Source organism: Manis pentadactyla, chromosome 4 (assembly GCF_030020395.1).
Source record: "Manis pentadactyla isolate mManPen7 chromosome 4, mManPen7.hap1, whole genome shotgun sequence".
NCBI lineage: Eukaryota > Metazoa > Chordata > Mammalia > Pholidota > Manidae > Manis > Manis pentadactyla.
Window position 1 is genome coordinate 26,445,804 of NC_080022.1, and position 22,058 is coordinate 26,467,861.

The 22,058-nt window shown below is 47.5% G+C and overlaps 1 protein-coding gene across 2 annotated transcripts in view; it reads right to left on the reverse strand.

Annotated features, from left to right (window-relative positions):
* The window catches only part of DLGAP3 (DLG associated protein 3), a 53,078-nt gene extending 39,808 nt beyond the window's left edge, over nucleotides 1-13,270 (reverse strand). The window contains exon 1 of one of the 2 annotated variants that reach the window (XM_036885271.2): nucleotides 13,054-13,270. The gene's annotated coding sequence lies outside the window, so the exon portion shown is untranslated. Of the gene's footprint in view, nucleotides 1-9,024; nucleotides 9,139-13,053 lie in introns of those variants that run through there. The other variant, XM_036885272.2, reaches the window with a different exon arrangement.
* Between the last annotated feature and the right edge of the window lie 8,788 nt (nucleotides 13,271-22,058).

Genomic DNA, 22,058 nt, shown 5'->3' on the forward strand with positions numbered 1-22,058 from the left:
GAAGACCTCCCACACCTTGAGCATGCCGAAGAGAGCAGGACAGCCCTGGTGGCCAAGACAGTGGCATCTGAGAGAACAGAGCCTTTGATTTGCAGACCCCACCAGCCCCTGTGGCCAGGGCTGGTGTTCTCTCTTCCAACTCCAGGGATCTGGAAGGAAAAGTCCAGCAACCTTATTGCTAAGTATTGGAAATGCAATCATCTGCCATTTATAGCATAGCTTACCTGCATGACTATGAAAATTTTATCTGAGTCTCAATTCTCTCACCTGTAAAATAGGGATAACAATACCTACCTCCTAAAGTTGTGATAATGAGCAAAAAGTTTATCTGTCCAAGGCAACTGTATATGTCTCCATATGTTGGCTTCTCCTGACCTTCGCACCCTAGGGCTGTCTTTAATTTGCATGTATTTGATGAGTTTCAGGCTGGTGCTGCCCTGGCCTCCAGGATACTGCCAGACCTAAGGCGGCCAGGGCCATCAGAGAACAACATGGGGTCCAAAGTCCACAGCAAGGGTCCACTAGGCAGCAGCTTATTGGTGGGCTGGGTGCATGGCCTTTCCTGCCCTCTGGCCCTGGGGTCCAGACCACCACCAGAGCCAGAGCTTATGTCTGCTTCCTGTGTTAGTACACCGTCCTGTAAGCTCTCTGTGTGAGCTGCCTACACCAGGCCCTGTTTCCTTCTCCGGGCTGCCCATGGGGAAGTCAAGCACAGAACTGGACCCCACAGGGCCCTGAGGAGGCTGGTTGGTTGGTTAACTGGCAGGTTCACGTGGCAGCACCTCCCACCCCTCAGCTCTGCCTGAGCCCCAGCTTCCAAGGTATCTTAGCGCCTCTGGATTTCTTAGCAGGACCCAGGACCACAGTGGGAGAGAGCATGGGTTGAGGAGGCAGCACAGACTGTGAGGTTGTTCCATATGGAAGGCCTGTCCTCCCAACTTCGCCCTCTCATGCAGTTCAGGGACCCTTCCTTCCAAGAAACCTTACCTACGTGCCCACCCTATCAACCCCAGCGTGCCCACCCCATCAATCCTAGGGCACAGCAGTTGCTACCTCCTCTCAAGTCCCATTCTTCAACACAGTAGGTGAACGTTTGTTTACAGACTGTGGGCTCCTTGAAAACCTGGATTCATCTGGCCTATCTCTGTATAGCCAAACTTGGTATACAGTGGTGCTCAACAAGTTCAGGGTCAGTGATTAAGTCATCAAAAAGTAGTACCCCTCAGCTGGGGTACAGGGAGAGGGGGGAGAAACAGAAGACAGGAGGAAAATGACCCCCTGCAGCTGGACCAGTACTCCCCAGCTATAAAGCTGGTCCCAGTGCAATGTGGACTTCCTAAAGAGCTGTGAGTGTCCTGTCCAGGGCAGCATGCAAGAAGAGGTTGGAGGGCTAGTTTGCAGGACAGTGTAGGATGGATTCAAGCACTGAACACACATTTCAGACCAGCCAGACAACCTCTGGTGCCTTTCAACTCTGAAGTCCAAGGCTCAGTTCTTTGAATGCCTACAACTGAACAGGCACTGTGTGAAGTGCTTTAAATGCACTTCTTCGTGTAGTCCTCACAACTATTCTTTGCAGTAGGTACCATTATTGCTTGCATTTTACAGATGAGGAAATTGAGGCTTAGAAGTGTAAAGCAAATTGCCAAAGGTCACACAGGTGATTGCAAAGGGATTTGAATCTGGGTCTTAGTTCAGGCCTGACACCGAACAACTAGAACACCAAGCCCTGCCAGGTATAAAGCAGCATGTGCCTCTGACCAAACTGGTCTGCTGAGGCCACTAGGTGGACCCCAGAGTGCTCATCACTCAGCCTCAGCAAACTTCCACCCCTGCCATCCCTTCCCTGGACATACATATTCCCAAGATTATGTATTCACAACTGAAAACATGTTTTTATCCAGAGGCAGGTTACACAGCCATGCAGAGTCATCCAACACAAATCACGTGGCATGTGTCCTCACATATATAGTCATCATCACATAATATGCAGATACACACAAAACAATCTTGCTCTCACAAGGTTCCCGCACGTGTGCATTTTCATGCAAAGGATACTGATGCTTGTATACACAGAAGCTGCACAGATACAAAGCCTCCTAGACATGCTCACGTTTATCCCTATACAACAGATGTACATGTTCATTTCACAACACTTAGGCACCCATATCTGCTCAATGCCATCCACCAAATCCTCCCCCAACAAGGACTTTATCCATTGTTCCCAGATCTAATACTAGGCCCAGGTGAGCAATGATGCTCCCTCCCTCTGGGGTTGGCCAGGCAGCCCTAAGAGGAGGAGAAGGCTCAGGCTTCCTGTGATGGATGGAATTAATCTACTGAGCTGGAGAAACTAAATAATTAAATCTCTAATCACCCCCCAAGCCAGCCCAGGCCAATATAGCTGAGGGAGGGAGGGGACTCTGAGGCCCAGACCAATATCCTAGAGAGGGGAGGGGCTTGGGAAGATAGACACAGACAGAAGCCTCTAGGAGGGTTCTCTGGGAGGAGCTGTGGCTGGCAGATAGACTGACAAGGTTCTCCAGGGCCACAGGCCCTCCCTTTCCACGTGGAAATAGAGCAGCTTAGAAAGACAGCCCATCACCATCCACTAACACGCAAGAGGGGCCCGATCCTCCTCGCACCTTCTCCAGAGTCCTTCCTGCCCCGCCATGGGTGTGTCCTGGGGGTGTGTGGGGATAGCCAACAGGACACTCAAAGTGCCCAGGATTATGGCCACCAATAGTGTCTGCCCAGAGCGGAGCTGCCGAAGGGTCAGTCTTGCCCTGGCCCAGCCCTGCCTCCCTCAGGACAGGCGCCTCCCTAGCCCGGCACGCGTGGCAGGGAAGGACCCCTCCACACAGGTGCACGAGCTTCACTCAGAAAGTGGGTCCAGCACTTGGCTAATAGGCTGAGGATGGGGCAGAGGCCTGGGCAGGGGGGCTCGCGGAATCAGCCTGGGAACCGGCCCCGGTCCTATTGGCTGAAAAGTGGGTCATTTCCTTTTGAAAAATAGTGAGAAAATGGAGAAGTAGGTCGGGCTCTCATCCCTTCAGACCCAGGCACTTGCAGGGTGGGGAGAGAAGGAGAGGTCTGCAAACGCCAAGACCCCATCTTCCCCAGGACCCCGCGCGCCCAACACAGGAGGCCAAGGTCATTACTACTCGGGACACCCAAGGACATGCGCACTCAGAGGCCAGGACTGGAGCACAAGACCCACCCTGCCCTGGGGTCCCTGGGGTGAGAGGAGCTTGGGCTGGCCAAGCTAGAGGGGTAAAGGCCCCAGCACGCAGGACCCTGAGGAGCCCCCTCCCATTCTCACGTCGGTGGTGAAGCCTCCTCTCCACTCTTCTCCCTTTTCTCATCGTCCACGTGGGCAGAGTCGTTGCCATGACACCGCGGGCAGGTGGGCGGCTCTGGCGGCTGTTCCGGCCCAACCCCCATGCTCCCAGCCCAGGTGGGAGGGGAGCGGCTGCAGCGCCCCCGCCCCATCAGCCCCAGGATTGAGAGCAAACTGGGAGAAGTCCCCATTCACCCCGGAGCCCGCAGGGGGGCTCCAGCACTGGCCTCCGGGGAATGAGGCAACCCAGACGCCGGCTGAGGGGTCTGGAGAAGGAACTCTCAATCGTTTTGGGCCTCAGCCCATTCTCTCACCCCCAGAGGTCGGGGAGCGGCGCGGGGCGGGGCTGACCCACGGCTCCCACCGTTTTCCTCACCAGCCCTCCAGCCCGCTTTCACCACAGACTTAAGTCTCAGTCTCTTCCTGCTGGCAGCTGATTGGTCCTGCCTGAGGTCTGACCTCAGGTCCTCATTCTGCACCCCGAGCTCAATTCTCCATGCTCTCTTGGGAGAGAGGCAAACAGCCAAAGTTGAGACTTTCAGAGATTCTTCCCTTACCACCAACTCCCCAGCCTGGCCTCTAGAAATTGGGTCTCCTTTCCCCGGGTGTCCCCACAAACCTGAATTCCTATCACAGCCTGGGAGGATCTCCACTCCTAAGCCCGCAATTTGACGAAGGCACTTACCCCCCAAGAAGAGGCCCAGCAGTGGAGCAGGGAAGAAGAGAGGAGGTAAATGTGGGGGCTGCTGTCTGAGGCCCACCTCCCACGTCTGGCCTCAAGAAGTCTGGGCCAGGCCTGAGCCCCCTCCCTACCCTCCCCCATCTCAGCCCTTCCGTCAGGGCCCACATGCCTCTCTCCACGGGTCTCTTCAGTCACTGTGCACGGTATGCTCATGACATACAAGAAGGCACTTCTTCCTTAGCCTTCCCCGACTGACCAAGACAGCAGTTCTGACTTGCCAAAATGCTATGGGTGCCCGCGTGTTGGCACATCCTATCTCCTCTTCTCTACCTCCATTGCCAGTGTTCGGCAGGCCGCCCTCACGCTGAGTCCTCACCAAAGCTGTTACAATGGGCTCCAACTGGTCTCCCTGCCTTGCATTTTGGTCCAGCTTCATCCATTCTCCTCACTGGCTACCAGCATCATCTATCTACATCTATTCATTCAACAAATATGTACTGACTGCCTACTCCGAGCTAGGCACTCCTCTGGACATAGTAAGTACAGCAGTGGAGAAAACAGATGGAGCTCCCGTTCTCACGAAGTTTACATTCTAGTGGGAAAGAAGAGAGATGATAAACAAATGTATTTGGTAATGGAGGTGGTGAGTGCTGAATTTTTTTTTTAAGTAGGGTGAGGGGACAGAATGACAAGGGACTCTTTAAGACAGGCTATGGGGGAGGTCTCTCCAAAAAAGAGACTTTTGAGCAAAGACTTGAATAAAGTGAGGGAACAGATCATGTGGTATCTGGGGGAACAGCATTTCAGACGGAGGGGAAAGCCAGGTGGGACTGTGCTCAGCATCTCTGTAGAACTGAAGCTGCTGTGGGGGTGGCACCTGAGATCAGGGAAGTTACTGGAGGCTATTTTACACACAGCACTCAGGTCACTCAGGAACTTCCCCACCACAAGCCATTGGACAGGCATGACCTCCTCTTACTCTGGCTGCTTTTGTGGGGAGAGTTTATGGAGGGGGGCTGGGAAGGGTGAAGTAGGGAGACCTGCTGGGACATTTCCTATCACTGAAACACCTTCTCCTACAGCTCCCCACTCAGTGAATACCTATTCTTTCAATCATCAGCTCAAAGGCTTCCTCTCCTATGGATCCTTTACCAAACCCCACCCTTCTGCACTCCAGATCTAACCAACTTCTCTATAAGCCCACTCTGCCCCAGTGAACATTTTTGTCCTACAATCTTCCTTAACACTTTCCTTACTTGGTTCTAGATCTTTCACCTTCTTTAGATCACAAGTTACCTGAGGTCAACAACCATCCCATGTGCAGCACAGTATATGGCACATCACAGGCATAAGATAAACATCAGTTGAATGAATGGATGCCTTGGGTGAGGCACATGTGATGGAAAAGGGACTATTTGCACGTTGTTGTTAACCTGGGTAAGTGAGGGGTACATGTATGTGGTCACGGGTTGCAGTCAGGCCAGTGTTAACATATGCCCATATGTTCCTGTTCAAATGTATACGTGTGTGATCATGTATATACATGCTGACAAACCCCTATGTTGATAGATACATTCCTGTAGATTTGTTCTTGTGTGTACATCAGAAAGTGCATTTATGTTGAGATATGCATATAAAGGCATAAACAAATAATACTCACTTATACATGTATACACGTATTACCACACAGCCCTTATATGTGAGCCTCCTTCATATGCCTGCCTCTTTCATCCTCTACACCCAGCTTGTTCTGCCTGATCTCTGAAACCTCAATAGTAATGTTAACATTGAAGCTCCCATACTCTTTCCCCAGATACACCCAAGAGCACTGTAGCATCTGACCAGCCTTGGGTTCAACTCCTTTACTCAGATGTCCCCATGGCCTATATAGGTTTCTTCTCTGCAAAATCCCTTTATATGGATCATGGAGAACAGTTAGGTCCCTGTGGCATGAGAATTTGAGAGATTTCAAGGACGTGCTTTCTGGAGAAGAGCCACAAGCATCAGGATGTATCAAGTTCAAGTTTGTGGGAAAACAACTTTTGGACGGTCCCAATGTTCAGTCAGAATCTCTCTGTCTCCCATTCTTTCTGTCACATTTATTCACATGTATGACTCAACTTAAATATATGTATTTGTATTCTGTTAATGCTCACATTACACTGACAGATATGCATCACAGGGTGAGCACTCCACACATACACATATGTTTAATTGCCAACAGAGTCACACATATACATGGATGCATACACAGTCAAACATACATATACACATGTACATGTGTCCACACTTTACCCAAACTCATAAATGTGTTGTACACATTCATACAGCATATTCACATGTATACATGTACATATACAGAATCATCACACACACTCACCGGCAGAAACACACTATTAATAGTGCACTAGAGCAGCAGAGATAGCAGCCCCTTCTCTATTCTGTGCACAAAGCCAGGAGTCTATATTCTCTAAAGCGACATCAAAATTTGCGTTTGCTCTCTCCTCCTGCTAGTCTCCCACTTCTCCATTTGGAAAGTTGTTCCTATTATCAACAGGATATGCCCCACTCCTGGACACACCCCATTCCCACACACTCTCAGAAGGAAAAAAAAGTCCTCCTAAAAAAGGGTCTGTTATCCCCTTGTCCCATGCTGGAGTAACCAGTATTTCCTGCCACAACCTGGGTCCGCCGGGGCAGGGAGGAGTGGGGGGAAGTGGGGGGCAGGAGACAATGAAGCAGATGCACCTTTTCTTGCCCAAGAAGCAGCACCCCCGTCCCCCCATTTATATACACTTTTCCATTCTAAAAGGAGAAATGAGAAAATATCAAGGACAAAGTTCTTCATCCTGGTACTTCTGAGTATGGTCCACTGCTCCCAGACTCCAAAATAGTTACTGGGGCATAGGAGGGAACAGTAAGAAAATTATCTCTGGGCCCTAAAACCTACTGGGATACGTCTCTTCTTCCCTAGAGGGCAAACTTTATGATAGTCAGTGGACCCCTCCCATCCCAGACCAAGGGCCCTGCCAAGGAGAGGGTGGATCTGAAGACTTAAAAATGTTAAGGGGGTGACTTGGGCTCAAGATAAGAAAGGAAGCAAGTATTTAAAAAAACAAAGGCTGAGTAGGGAGCACGGAGGCTAGCCGAAGACACCTCCCAGCAGGAAAGCGGCTGCTGGAACACTGTATCACGTATAACAGGACTCTCCAAGGGGCCAGGGAAAGGGGGTGGACATCCAGCTCTCCATGTGGGGGTGGAAGGGTGACTGCTTTAGGCAGTTGCAGCAGATCCAAAGTAAAGTCTTATCAAAGCTGTTATGTAACCAAGGGAGCTGAGCACAAACACCTCCCCTCCCCAAACAGGCACCCACACCCACACCCACCACCTCCCAGCACCCACAGCACAGGGAAACTCAGCTCCTCCCGAGCAGCTAGAGAAGGGAGGCATCAACTCAATGAGTTATATCAAAAACATGGTGTGTGAGGGGTCTCTTATTAACTAAAACCCACATCTAGGAAGGAATCAACTGGTTCAGTTTGGGGTCCCTACCCTTCCCCTTTTCTTGAACTCCCTGCCACACCCAGTTTCTGCCCAGCATCATCTGGAAGCCCTCTCCTTCTCCCCTCAAGAAGAATCCCATTTGAATATTTGATTGTGCTCTTGGGGATGGGAGGTGAAGCTGCCATCAACCCCTCCTGCCTGTTGTTCCCCTCCAGTCTCATCTGCATGTCCTGACATTTGGCTCTCATCCCCTTGGGATGACAAGGGAAGGGACCTGGCAAAATAATTCCTTGCTTTATTCCCTTCAGAGTTACAAAGAAGAAGCATAAGAACTCAGAAAATTGAGATGACCCTGACCCTAGGTTACTAGGGTAAAGATTTCCAAGGAAGCTGACAACTGAAACACAGACCCATTCCCCAATTTGAATATTTTCCCCCAGATCTTCCTCTTTCCCATTGCCCTGTCTCCAGTAGCCTCCTCCTCTTCTGCTCCATGGCACTGAACAACCCCACCCACTCCCTGAATCCTTTGCTTGGAAATCTTCCACCCCAACAAAAGTCTCTCCCAAATGCTTCTCTAAGCTGTGGTTGTGGTGGGCAGAGCACGACACAAGCTTGCAGAATATTTCACTGTCCCCTCTCCTCAATTCCTAAGTATGGTGGGCAGGGGTTACCATGTGGTCGATCAGATTATCCTGAACTCCTCCTGAGCTCTATCCCCCAGGCCTAAACAGCAAAACCTAAACTCTCCTAATTTGAACTGCCTTGAGCCTGAACTTCTGGCACCCAGTAAGAGAAAGGCTGGTGTCAGTATCCCTAAGCTGTTGCACTGAAAACTATCCAGTAGAAGAGAGCTCACAGTCAAAACACAATACTCCATCTCTAACAGGGTGGTTTGGGAAAGGGGGTAGGGGGACCACAACAGGAAAAGAGGAGACCCTTTCCCAAATACCACTAATAACTGTGAGGCCTACAGCCAGAGGGAGGACCCCAAAGTCTATCTTTCCATTTAGGGACTCTGTCCTTGGAAAGTGGGTCATCTGGGAGAATTTTTCTAGTGAGCCCTCAGCACTGCCCAGCCGTCTTTCCATCATCGGGCCCCAAAGCAGCCCTATTCAAAACCCGGGACAATTCCAAAGAGCAAATCCCCTCCGAGTCCAGTTCAGCACTCAGGACAGCTCCCAGCGACTCTGAGGGCCCCAGGACGCCAGAAAAAAAAGGCTTACCCACCACACACACCCTCCTCAGAACAGAAGCCCCTCTCCCCTGCTCCTCCCACACTCGCTCCCGAACATCGGGCTACCTAGCACTCCTCCCTTCCCTTCCCTCTATGTCCAAAGAGAGAAAAGAAACCCAGACACGAGGCCTCCCCGAGGGAGCCTAGAGAGAGGACCCCACCCACCTCCTATCAGCCCTGAGCTTCTCAACGCCACTCACAGCTGGTTCTAAAAACCACTTTCCTTCTTCACCACCACCCCAAAATAAAAGAAATACTCACGTGGGGGCTCCCAGCCCTGTAGGCAGATGTGGTGGGGGAAGGCAGAGAGAGGTAGCTCCCCACACCCTGCTCTGAGCCCCTTTCTGAAGGAGCCAGCTCCCATCTGGACTGGGGGGAGGAGAGACATGTGGAAGCACTGATTGAGGGGAGGGGAGAAGAAGAGGGGAGGAGGCAGGAACAGGGGACTGTGGGGTGGGGGTGCTGGGATGGGGGCAAGGGAATCCTTTTTAATTTCATTCTCTCCCCATGTCTACATCAGCCCTGCAGGGCTCAGCTCTTTAATATTTACACACAGGAAGAGGAGAGGATGAGAAAGAACAGAGAGTGAGGGGGCAGGGGATACCTGAGCTCAAAGGGCATAGAAGCAGGAGCCTTCAGGAGCTGGGAGCTTAAGCCCCCCACACCATCCCCAGCTCACTCCCAGCTCTTTACTGGAAGGAAGAAGGAACCCTGGGACCATTCTGTCCCTTTGTTAACAAGACACTTTGAAGCTGCATCAGAAAAAGATCAGATCCCCACCCACATACCTGGACACCCCCACAAACCCAGATTTCTTGGGTGCCATATGTGCAGATGGTAGAAGCAGTATTCATGAGCAAGCATGTTCTGATGCTTGGATGCATGATTGTGTGGGAGCTGCTGTGCAAAAGTACATGAATGTGTCAGCTAGCATGTATGGGTCTGTACAAGTATGACTAGAGTGTATTCATATTTAACAGCCCATGCAATCATACATAAACTTACATAATCATTTGTGCAAACCAAGTCCCAGGTGACCTCCCCCCAGCTCTCCAGCTATAACGACAAAGACAAGGCCACCCACTTTCTCTGACTCCCTTCAGCACAGGCCCCTCCCTCACAGCCTCACTTTTTCCCTCTGTGACATGGGGAGAAGGGCTGGTGGGAAGGCATGCTGCATTGGAGCCCAGGGATTTGACAAGTTATTAGCAACGATGAGCTGGCAGCTCGTTACCATAACGATGGTGCCACAGCCTCACCCCAGCTCAAACCCAGACTCCCCAGTCAGCAGGAGGCCCGCTGAGCCAGCAGTCTTTAGACTGGGCTGGGAGGTGGGGGCAGTGAAAAGAGAATCTAGACATAACGCTTGCATAGTGGACGGCACACAGCTGTTCTTCCAACCCCCACTGAGAGACAAAGCTCTGAATCCACCAAGTGGGAATGAAATCAGACTCTGGAAGGGTTTTCTGACCATGGGGATGATAACACACTGGAAGGGGTCTATAGAAACCCCTCTAGACAAAAGTTCATGCTGTCATTTGCTCCTTTCATCCCCTCACTCCAAGAACCTCTTCTATCGATCTTAGCAGATTAAAAGATATCAGTCAAATAAGAGCCCCCTCTCTGAATTTCAGTCTTCCCATCTGTAAAATGGGGACAGTTATCTTCATCATTTGCCCTAGACTCCTGGAAGGTTTCATTAGAAAAGGTTCAAGGATAACTATAGACCCTTCCAAAATCAGACAAGTCCCAGAAGTTTCTCTCCCCAACAAGACCCCATAAAGTAAGGAACTGTCAGGCCAGCTAGAGACAAAATGTGTAAGGAGCTGAGTGGGATGAAGGAAAATGGAGCTCAGCCAGCTGAAGACCCAGTATCAGCTGGAGAGAGATGATCTGAGGTGCCAGGCAGCAGATGAAAGCAGGCACTGCCACAGAAGAAAGTCTGGGAGTCTGGCCTGCAGCAGCTCCACGCTCTCACCAGCCCACTGCCTACCACGGCGGTGGTGGACACGGCTAGGAATACCCATCCCCAAGAACATCTGTAGCTGCCTTTCTTTGGAAAAGGGTCCCAGGTTGAAGGATCTACAGCCTTAGGCTTATCAATCTTTGATTCTTCTCCCCAAATCCCCTCTGCTCTGTTCTGATGGGCATGGGGGGAAAGGATGGGTTTCCAGGAATGGAAAAGCAACATGGAGTGTTGGAAAGTTCCTGGGCTAAGACTAGCCAGGAACCCACAAGTTTACTGTGGGACCTTGGGCAAGTCCCCTCCCTTCTCTGGGCTTCAGTGTTCCCACTTTATAATTAAGAGGTTGGACCAAGACAATTCTAAGTTTCCTTCCCTGATCATCATTCTATAGCTACATACAAGCTCACTTCTTGGAAGTGAGCCCCCTGGCATAAAATGCAGTGGGCACTGCCTGCCAGATCAGTGGGGCAGGGGGGGTGGGGGATGCGGGGTTTGTATCTGAGGCTGTTCATCCTATGTTCATGTTCCTTTTAGAAACACCTGCCACCCAAGCCCTCCCAGCTCCCTTTTTAGACCCTGATTCACTGCCAACTCACGAAGCCTCTCCCTTTCCTCCCTCCTCTCTTCTCCCCCTCTCTCCCTTTTAGGCCTGGCAGCTGGGTGTAGAAGTAGCCCCAGCAGTCAGGGAATGCTCGGTGGGGGTGGAAATCAGTGCTCCCATAGCAGAGAGAGCACACCAGCGTGGACCACTCTCCCTTGGCCCAGCCCAGCTCTTTGGGTCACCAAAAGGCCTGCAGTTTGAATCTTTTTGTACCACTGACTAGCAATGTGAGATTATGGGAAATGCAATTCATCTCTTGAGCCTCAACATCCTCATCTGTAAATTGGCAATATATTAGGTTTAACTATATGAAACTGCCGTTTTTGTATGAAAAAATAAAAATAACTGAATACTGGTAATTTTATATGGCTTAACCTGGCCTGCCTGCTTCCCAGGGCTGTTGGGGAGAAAAGCATTGAGATAGGAAGCATTTTTCAAAAGCCCTGGACTGACATAAGGGCATTCTTTTATTATTATTATTATTACATCAAAGAGCTGTACCGTAGACCCATCTAGAGCCAGTGGGATGAACGAATGACCCAGAACTTGGAAATTCAGGGCTTGGAAGTTTGGGAGACAGCCACCTGCTCTGAGGACTTAGGAACAGGGCAGAAGCTTCCATCTGCCCTCCACGGCTCCTGGCTCCAAAGGGCCCTTGGTAAAACATTTCTGGGTGACACAAGTTCCCAGGCCCCAAGAAGGAGAAGCATGCACACTCCAGCTCACCCCTGGCCCTACCACCACCAGGGGCCCTGGCACGCAGAAAGGACACCATCACTCGCATGACAGAGGGTACCCCTTAGGTAAGCAATGCAGCTCTTGCCTGAGTCAGGGGTGAGGAGTCCCTGGGGAGAGATGATCTGACCCTGGAAAAGTCTGGTCTCCCTGTCCCATGCCCCCACACTACCAGGAATCCCCTGCGGGGAGCAGGGACAAAGCCCAAGTGTGGGTGATTCAGAGTGAACCCTGCTCAGATACATTCTTACATAGCCAACACACATATACACGCCACAGACACCTGGACTCAATCACAGAGACACAATCATACTGGCACACACAGCCATTTACATATACACTCACAGAGACATACACAGGCACACATGGTGACGACAACACACATTCACACACATGTCCACAGATACATACACAGTAACGCCCTCCACACTCACACTGCATACACCCATCGGCACGCATACACTCACCCACAGTGACACACACACACACACTCACCGGCACACACGACCACCCACAGACCCACACAGTGACACATTCACACACTCATCACAAACGCGGAGTGACACGCATTCACACTCACACACCTGCAGAGGAAACTTCTCTCCGGGTCTCCCCAACATCAACACTTCCCCCCACAACCCAGCGGGCTACTCCCTCCCAGAGCCAAGCCTCCAGCTGGGGCAGGACTGGGCCGGGCCGGGCCGGGCCGGGGCTGGCCGAACCTCCACGGCTCTGCCCGGAGAGCCGGTCCCCGCTCCGCGCGGTCCCCGCGCCCGTCCCTCCGGGCAGGCCAGCGGACCGCCAGGCCGGGGCGGGGGCGGGGGCGGGGGCGGCGGAGCAGGCCCAGCCCTCCCCCTCCCGGGGCCTCGAGCCGAGGCCGCCGGAGCCCGGGGCGTGGGCGGCGCCGGGCCGCAGCCAGGCCGAGCTGGGGGGCCCCGCAGACGGCGCTGCCAGCACGGCCCCGTCCCCACCCCTCCCCGCGGCTTACCTGGCCCGGCTCGGGCTCCGGCCGGGTTACATGGTGCCGGCGGCCCGGGCCGGGGGCGCTGCGGCGACGGGCAGGCGGGCAGGGACAGGCCCGGCACTGCGGAGCCCCCAGCGGAGGGGCCGCGCCGGCTGCGGAGCCCCGAGCGAGCGCCGAGCGGCAGCGGGCGCGGGAGCGGGAGGCGGCCAAGCCACGGAGGCTGGATTTCCCGGGGACCAGGAAGGGGAGGCGGGGGGATCCCGCCCGCGCGCTCCGCCCCCGCCCCCGCCCCCGCGCAGGGCGGCCGGGTCCGGAGCCCTCTAGAGGGAGGGGGCCCGAGCTCCCCGCCCCCGCGCCGGACCCTGGAGGGCTGAGGTCGCAGCTGGCGGGCGGTCGCCGGGGTCTCTGAGGAGCGTCCGCCTCGCTGAGCTACCGTGATGGGGAGACTCAGCTTTGGGATGCAATGAGCTGCCTCCCCGGGGACCACCGGTTCGGTGTCCGCAGGGGACCCAGGAACAGGCACAAGCAGTGTCACGGCCACGCACAGCCGACCTAGGCACAGAGACCCTAGCCGAGAGGCGGGCTGTTCACAGGCACGGTCCCGCGCCCCAGCGGGGCACAGTCACACCCTGAATGTCACACACAGCCCACAGACACATCCTCTTAGGAGACTCTCCTTCGGTTTTTCCGGGTCAGCTACCCGACTTCAGCTCCTGTTCTCCGTTTATAGAGTCCCCTTCCTCTGCCCCAGCCCCTGCGAGAGAGGGGCGCTGTGCCCGACCTCCGAGCCACACACAGGCGTCCCCCAGCCACAGTCCGCACAGTCCAGGCATCCCCAGTGTGGAGGGAGAACCCCGCTATACCTGCCGACTTTGCCGGGGCCCCCCACGCGTGCCCACTGAGCCCGCCCACCTCTAGGCTCTGAGCCAGGGGTCGTGCCACGGCGGGGGCGGGGTGGGGAAGGGACACGGGACTGTCCGAAGCACAGGCGGAGGCTGCAGAGCCAGGACAGAGGCTGCAGGAGCCAGGGGAGGCGGAGGGCTGACTGCAGCAGTTCCTGGCTGAAATCCGTCCTGGCACCCAGAGCGATGCTGTAATGGGGGGGGAGGAGGCCGCACTGGGGAAGCCGCAGGGGGAGGGGCTGAATGTGGGGGGAGGGGCAGGTTCTGGATTCTGACTCCCAGGGTCGGTGTGAGGGAACACTGCTTCCGGCGCTGAAAGTTGCGGTAGCGAGTAGCGTGCATCCTTAAAACCTTCTTGCCGTCTTTCCGCCTCCACCTTTTCTCGTGGAGTCTACCTCTTGATGATTTGGGGTGATGAAGTATGGGCTTGGGAGGCCTGGGAGACAGACTGTCCTCTCTAGGAACAGACCTTAAGAGTAGTTCTGGTTCAGTGCCCACCTGACAACTGCCTTCTGCCTGTACCCTTTGGAGTCACTGGCTCTCCTCCTGTGTAAAGGGGGAAACTGAAGCACAGAGAGTAGAACTCATAGGCCCAAAAGAGTTAAAACTGGGAGCCAAGCCCTTTCCCCTTTCCCCCAGGAGATGTTTAAAGATGCTCATGACAGAAATGATACAAAGGAGTTTGGAGAGCCCTTTCCCTAGAAGTATGGTGGGAGACTGGTCATCTATCCCACTGCCTCCAAGACTGGTTCTACTACCAAGACTTTTCAATCATGAGCTAAGGTTGCAAATAATTTCCACCTCAGGGATCAGCCAAGAGCAAATGTGATAGAAAATAAGGTAGAAAGTTAGTCCAGGAACCCACTTTAGAACTGAAAGAGGCATCTCATTTCCCACAAAGCATAAGAACAGCCATCATGTAGGATGCTAAAAGGCACCACCATGTTTTCTCAGTTCTAAGATGTACATTTTGTTAACTGTTCAGAATTTTGAAAGCTTCTTACAATGGATAGGGACATTTAATATGGTTTTCTACTTAAAAAGCTGTTATCAAAGAGTTTATGTATTTTAGAACTAAGAACACATTATAGTCCTCATTTGTTCATTCAACAACCATTTATTGATTGTACCTGGCACCTTGCTGGACTGTTGGGGCATAAAGATTAATAAGACAGGCTTACCTTAGTGTTCTTTCACACCCATCAGTGGTGTGTGAGGAGATGGAGATGCAAACCAGTAGCTACTGTCAGGGCCAGCTTCATGGGAGTGTGAGCTATGCAGTTACACAGACCCCCACACTTAAAAGGGGCCCACTTTTAGTTTAATGCTCTGCTGTCACTGGTATGAAATTCTTAATAATTTTTTAACAAGGGACCCTGTACTCCTCAAATTATGATTGCTATATTAGGAATTCCATGCTTAAATAGGAATGGGCACAAAATACCTTTAGAGTCTAGAAGCAACAGCCAGCTCTGCCTAGATGAAGAGGGGCAGTCAAAGAAGTAAAGAAGCATAAAAGAGTAGAATCTCAAAGATTTGGAGAGGGAATTAGGGTAGAAAGCCACATGTGCGCAGAGACAGAAACTCATCAAAACGTCAATCAAGCAGTATGACAGACTAGGGGCTTAGTAGATCCTCCTGCTGAAAACATGATAAATGACTTTTTAAAAACGGTAAGTAAAATACTTTTAAAAAATCTCTTAAATGCATCAATGAGCTGGCAAGAAAAGTAAAATCACTTGTCAAAATCTAAATGAAGGCAGAACCAGAGAAAAAAACAGAGCACTGAAGCTAACTTTAGCCTTGGGGACTGTGACATAATGGTTGTAAAAATGGCACCCATACACTTCTCCTTTGCCTTCCAACTTTGCAACTCCTTGCATCAAGAGGCTGACTCTATTCTCCCACCCCGGGAACTTGGGCGGATTTGTGACTTACACTGACCTATGGAATGGGGAAGAAGTCATGGTGCATCAGTTCTAAAAGCCTAAGCTTTAAGAATCTTGCAGACCTCAACTCTTTGGTCTCCTGCCTCCACCGTGAGAACAAGCCTGGAATATCTGCTGGAGTGTGAGAGACAAGATGCAAGAGGGCCAGCTATCCGAGCCAAGACCATCATAAAACAGCCTACTACCGCTGCCCACCCCCCAAACATGTGAGAGAGCCCAGCCAGAAAGAATAGAGATACATACCTGACCATGACTGACTGCAGACACTTAAGTGAGACCAGCTGAATGAGAACCATCCAACCAATTTGAGGACTCTTGAGGAATAATAAATGCTTATTAATTTAAACCACTGAATTTTTGAATGGTATGTCATGCCACAATATTGTGGTATTAAATAACAGAGGCATTTGCTAACAGATGAAATTGAACTTCAGTTTTTAAGACCTCTCAGGATATGTGGGAAAGAAGATAAAGTGCATGGTCTGCCCAAATTGGGCAAATACTCCCCCACATAAACTTAAAACCCCAAAGGGTTCTCTTTATTCTAATGTACAGGTGAACTAGAAAAAACTTACCCCATCGCCACCTCTAGGAAATTGCAAGGAAAATTACCTATTTTAAGCGCAGGCAATAGCAATGGGTGTAGGGAGGAAGAATCGCCTCCTGAGAATCTATAACTACAAGTGAGACCTCACACCATATGCAATCAAACTCACTCTACCTAGGGGATCTGAGAAACCTCAAATCCAGAATTCAGTATAAAATAGTCCCAGACTAGTAGTTCCCCAGGTGCTTGGCAGAAGCAAATTATTAGAGGAACTCACCTTCGTCTCAGGCCTCAAATAATTTCCACAGATAAAGTTCTAAAAAAAATGAACAGCACACAAATATTACCAAACACACAAGGAAACATGGCACAAAAAGACTACCCAGCAAAAACAACAAATAGGAAAAACACATCTGCAAAGAACTCAACTAATAGAATGATGAGACAGAATATAAAATAACTCTATTTAATATATCTAGAGAAATCAAATAATCCTGTTGCCTTGGCTTTTTTTGCTGTCTTACTATGCAGACCAGGTCCAAAGGTACAATATTAGGTAGAGGTAATGATTACGGTGGATGCGTTTGTCTTGTTCATATGTTTAATGCTCTGACCTTTCTTTTTCAGGATGATATTTATTGTAGGATTTTTGGAGACCTCTCTTGATCAGGTAAAGAAAATTCCACTTTATTTCTAATTTATTAAAAGTGTTACTCAAAGGTACGTTGAATTTTGTCAAGATCCTATGGTCTTTTGACATCTTTTGACATGATGTGGTTTTCTCCTTTAATCTGTTGTGATCAACTACATAAGGGATTTCACTAATATTAAATTTTACTTTCCTGAGATAAACCCAGTTTACTTGAGGAGCTTTATGATTTAGTTCACATATATTATTGGATTTGGTCTGCTAAAAGTTTGTTTTGAATTTTTTCATCCTTATTAATAAATAAAATTAGTCTGATCTTTTCCCATCTTTATTATCCAGGTTTTTCTAGCTTCATAGAATGAACTGGAGGGAGTATTATCTCTTTTTTCTTCTCTCTAAAAAGTTTATATAGTATTGGAATGATCTGAAATTTCTAAGTTTAGTGAAACATTTGTAAAACCATCTGAAACTGGTGTTTCTTTCTGGGAAGTTTTTTGTTTTATAATTGCCTCTATTTCTTTAATAAGACTATTTAAATGACTATTTTGGGCTTTTATATCATTTTGAGTCAATTCTAATAAGTTATATTTTTCTAAGGATATGTCTATTTTGTCTAAGTTTTCAAATGCATTGCCATAAAGTTGTTGATAAAATTATCTTATCATTTGAATCTCTGCTTCCTCTGTAATTGTGTCCCCTTCTGTAATATTAATTTGTACCTTCTCTCTTTTTCTTGATTCTCACTGCCAGAAATTTGTCCCTATTTTAATCATTGTAAAGAATCAATTTCTTAGCTTTGCTGATCTTCTCTGTTGCATCTTTTTTAATTTCTTGATTTTGTCTCTCATTTTTATTATATACTTCCTTTTACTATCTTTGGGTTTACTTGTTCTTTTAATTATTGCTTAAATTGGAAACTTAGTTTCTTACTTTTCAGCTTTTCTTCTTATTTAATATAAATATGTAAGACTGTAAATTGTTCTTTATGAACCATTCTCACTGCATCTCACATGTTTCCATTATCATTCAGTTCTGAATATTTTGAAATTTCCATTATGATTCTTGTTTGACATATTAGTCATTTAGAAGTGTTTTTCATTTCCAAATAGGAGTATTTAGTGTATGTTTTTGTTATTAACTTTCAATTTAATTGTACTATGATTGAAGAATGTTACCAAAAGGACACTTACTCACAAATTTTTTAATGAAATTTGTTGAAACTTGTCTGTGGCTGGCATATAATCAGTGTCCCTAAATGTTACATGTTTGCTTGTGGTTGTCAGTCTCCAAGGTGGCCCCCAATTATTCTTTTCTGAAGGTATTTATGGTCTTGGGTAGTCTCCTATCACGCTGAATAATAGGGCTGATGTGCATAACCAATAGGATATTGTAGAATTGATAGTATGTGACTTCTGAGGCTAAGTCATAAAACAGACTGCAGCTTCACTCTTGCTGTCTGAGTTTGCTGATTCAGAGGGAAGCCAGCTGCCATGTATGACAACAGTCAAGCAGCCCTGTAGAAAGACCTACATGTGGAGGAACTGAGGCTTCCTTCCCATCACTAGCACCAACTTACTAGTTATGTGGGTGAGCCAGTTTGAAAGCAGATCTTCCAGCTCCAGTCAAGCCATCAGATGACTACATACTGACATCTACGTGAATCTCTAAGTAGATTAATCTAAGTAGAAACATTGAGCCAAAACCACTCAGTCAGGATACTGCAGAATCCCTAACCCATCAACACTGAACGATTTTTAAAATGGTTATTTTTGTTTTACACTACTGAGTTTGTGCAGCAATATATAACTGAGACAGTTCTGGAGAAGATTTCGTACTGTAAATGTGGGAAGCAGAATTATATATATGTCAAGCCTCTGTTCAATTTTAGTGTTAATATCTTCAATATATTTAGTGGATTTGTAACTGCTTGACTTATCAACAATTTAAGGAAATGTGTTGGGTTCTGTTTTTTTTTTTCTTTTGTTGGTAGATTTGTCTATGTCATGTCTGCTGTAGCCCTATCAAATTTTCTTTATATAATTTAAGGCTACTTTGTTAGATACATGCATGTTAGGATTACAGAAGAAAAATAAAACTATCACTATTTTCAGATGACATAATTGTTTACCTAGAAAACAGAGAAGAATCTAAAAACAGATTGTTAGATGTAATTGTTTTTAGCAAGGTGTCTGGATAGATCAATATACAAAAGTCACTTGCATGTTTTTACATTAACACAATAATGAAACATATAATTTGTAAAAGTGCATCATTTAAAATGGCTACAATGATATTCCATATATAATAATCAATAAAATATGTAGAAAAGTATAAATATTTACTGAAGGTCATTTTAAAAGACCTAATCAGTGGAAAATATTTCAGACTCATGGATTAAAGAATTATTTTATAAAGATGTCAGTTCTTCCCATATTGATGGAATTCAATGCAATTTCAATAAAGAAACATGTAATTTGATAAGGAGATTCTAAAATCAATATGACAAACAACCAAGAATGACTAAGATACTTTTTAAAAACTTTTTATCAGGGAAAACTTCAAACACACACATACAAACAAGAATATAGAAGAGAGAATACTATAACAGCCCCCCCGTGGGTAAAATTGTAACATTTCCAGAATATCTCACCTGGCTTTAGTACACCTGCATATCAGTAGGTGTTCAGAGGTGGGAAGAAGTATGGCTTTAGTGCATTTGCATCATTCCTCAGGGGTGGAGAGAAGTTCATCTCCATATCAATGGGTAATTACCTGGGCAAGGAGGGCTTGTCTGTACCTGAGAGGTGAGGGGAAGGTCCCGTTTTGCTGCTGCTGGAGCAGGAGAGAGAGACGGGCTGTACTGCAGTTTTGTAAGCAATAAATGGGTTTTAAACTTTATTTCTCCCTTTGACTGATGTCAGTTTTTAGAGGTATTTTGCCCTGGGATTTCCTCTCCCCAAACTTACACCTCCCAAATTCAGTGATTATAAGTTCCTAGCCAATTTTGTTGAATAAAACTTCCACTCCCTCCTTGTATTATTTTGAAGCAAGTCCTAGACATACTATTTTATTAATAAATATTTTAGTATGCATCTCTAAAATGCAAGAATTTTCTTATTAAAAGTAATTATAACATCTAAAATATTAGCAATAATCCACTTATATCATCAATATCTAGTGAAATATTCAGATTTCTCTGATTGTTATATAATTGATTGATTTCAATCTTTTTAATCTATTTATTCCCTCACTCCATTTTTTTCCCCAGCAAATTTATTAGTTGAAGAAACAAGATTGTTTATCTTGAGAATTTCCTATAGTTTGGAATTTTTGCCTGCACAGTTATTTATCATATTTCTGTAACCTTCATGTTTCCTGTAAATTAGTAATGAGAAATAGAGGTTTCTTCAGATGCAGGTTCAATTTTGGGACAATGATTCTTCATAGCTAGTGTTATATATTTCCATCAGTAGATGTATCATATCTGTTAATCTCTCTTTTTATGATGTTTCTCTTTTATGCATTAGAGATTGCAAATGGTGGTATACCAATTATACAATTCCCTCCTCAATTATTAACTGGAATACTTCTATACAGAGAAACCTCTCTCCTAATTTTTATTACCCTAGTGTATAGTTCATACAGACTAAGCAGGAAAAACACTTGATTTGTTTCCTTTAGTTTTCAGTTTGAAAAACAATGAGTTGGTTAAGAATGAATCTTAACCTCAAAAAGTAGGAAAAAAATCCTTGATTACAAAAAAGTGAATAAAAATGGATTGTAGGCCTAAATGTGAATGGAAAAAATTAAAGGTTCCAAGAAAATATACGAGAATGTTTTTATGACCTTGGAGTGGAAAAATACCTTGTAAGCAGGATGAAAAAAGTGCTAACCAGATAAGAAAATATTGACAAGAGAATTCTGGGAACATGATAGAGTAGACGACACGAAATCTGTCTCCCCACCTAGATAACAATTGCATTGGCATTATCTGTCTGATATAACTATTTTGGAACTTTGGAGTCTGTTAAAGGCTTGCAACTTCCAGGGGAAGGTTTGGGTGGTAAATTGTTAATTTGGTTTATTTCAGCTCTTAGCACAATAGAGCTGCCCATCCCCCACCCTGAGCCATGTGGCAGGCAGCTGTGTATGTGATCTGGGAGCAGCTTGCAGGGTTCAAAAGGAGCCCAGTTCTGCAAATACATAAGGAATCTATGCTCTGATCACTGAAAAATCTTTCAGTTAATAGAGGTGTGGAAAAAGAGGAGTGACTGCTGTTGTTGTACCTCTTCCCATTGGCTAAAATGATTTACAGAGGATTTAATGAACTAGAGCCTTATTCTGCTTTCACTTTTATCTTTTCCCTTTTTGGGAACCAGACATTAAGGGCTAAAATATTCAAAAGCAACTACAACTATGTAGAAGGGAAATTAGAGTGTCACTGTGCATGCTCAGGAAAAGGTAAAAGCTCAAAAAACACCCAAGACTTTTAAGTTTACACCTCAAGTTGATCCTTGACACAGAAACAGCCTACAAGACTTTATTTAAAAGAAAAGAAATAAAACAGCAAACCCTAGTGTAAGTCCAAGGAGAGGAAATCTTGGGGCAAAATACCTCTAAAAACCGAAATCAGTCAAACGGAGAAATAAAGTTTAAAATACGTTTATTGCTTACAAACTGCAGTCGGGCCGTTACTCTCTGCTCCAGCAAAAGCAAAACCAGCCCTCCTCCTCTTGGGTACAGATAAGCCCTCCTTGCCCAGGTAATTACCCATTGATATGGAGATGAACTTCTCCCCGTCCCTGAGGAATGATGCAAATGCACTAAAAGCCATACTTCTTTCCACCTCTAAATGCCTATTGATATGCAGATGTACTAAAGCCAGTCGAGATACTCTGTAAATATTACAATTTTACCCACACCTAGGGATAGGGTAGAAAGTCTGATTTCCAGAGTTACCACATTATTAGGTATAAATGTCC